The sequence below is a fragment of the Osmerus eperlanus genome, chromosome 9, assembly GCF_963692335.1.
Source record: "Osmerus eperlanus chromosome 9, fOsmEpe2.1, whole genome shotgun sequence".
NCBI lineage: Eukaryota > Metazoa > Chordata > Actinopteri > Osmeriformes > Osmeridae > Osmerus > Osmerus eperlanus.
This window is the reverse complement of record NC_085026.1, coordinates 12061184-12062314: the sequence shown is the minus strand read 5'-3', so window position 1 is coordinate 12062314 and position 1131 is coordinate 12061184. Positions and strand designations below refer to the sequence as shown.

The 1131-nt window shown below is 45.3% G+C and overlaps 1 long non-coding RNA gene across 1 annotated transcript in view; it reads right to left on the bottom strand.

The window, feature by feature from the left end:
* Positions 1-1131, bottom strand: part of LOC134026749 (uncharacterized) — a 45933-nt gene that overhangs the window by 28745 nt on the left and 16057 nt on the right. The gene's annotated exons all lie outside the window — the stretch shown is intronic.

Here is a 1131-nt window from a genome sequence, read left to right as displayed (position 1 = left end):
CATTTCCATGCATTTATCATTTTGTTTCATAAACATAATCTATTTAAAACAGTATTGTAACCGCTGTAGTAATCACTAACTGGTAAGGACACGGGCCATGTGCCCCCTCTACTGCTGAAATTGTCATTTCATATTTCAGTCACAGGCAGTTTTTTATTCCAGTCAGTTCTGAGGTCATGGAAATGCCAAAGAATCAGGGGTCTGACATAGATTTGGAATAAATGAACAAGACCCATCAATGTGTTTGAATGTGTTTGTGGCAGGACCTAGCTGTTCTCGTCCCCTCCCTGGTGAATCATTTAACATCATTTGTCACATCGATTCTGCCTCTCGGCTCCCCTTTGTTGAATCACAAAAGACACACTCTGAATCTCCAATGAGAAAGAACACAGGATGCAGTCCTCTCCAGCTCCCTGGCATGCCGTGTTTATCATTTAAGGGAGGTTTTCCATAGGAATAGCTCATTCAGAAGTCACCACAGACATTCAAGTGTGATCGGTCCTGTCATGTTAAGAGCATTGTAGGCTTTGTCTTGGTTTTCACTTTCTTTCCCCTTCAATCTCACCTTTTATTTTTATTTTCTACTCTCTGTCCGTCTCTATTTTTCTCTTTCTGGCACTTTCCCTCCTCTTTCTTTCTCTCTTTTCCATCTCCTTCCTATACCAGATGTGGATCTGGGAGTGTTGAACAGACATCCCTGAAATGAAAGTGCAAACACCAAGTAACGACCTGGTGATATATCACCTCCCCAGCAGCTGTTCTCTGCTTGGAACCCTCTCAACCAATCACAGGGCCCAGCTACAGGAAGCTGCCATCTGCAGGCACCATGGCGACAGGGCTGCGGCTGGGTGCTGATGCTGGGCTATCTGGAGGAAATGAAGTGAAGACGAAAAAGGAAGAGAGGAATGGAGAAAATACAATTAAGTTGGCCGATAGAGTTGAGGAAGAAGGCAACTAGCTAGAGAGCTCTGATACCTGCTTGTGTTGACCACAGGGTTCTAATATGACACACCTGCTGGTTCCAGGTCTGTTCACTGCTGTGTCCAGGCCTGGCTTCACTCACCTCCCTGCCAAGTGTTCCCCTACACGCCTTCTCAGCATATTTACAAGTTGGACTAGGTTTGGATGGGC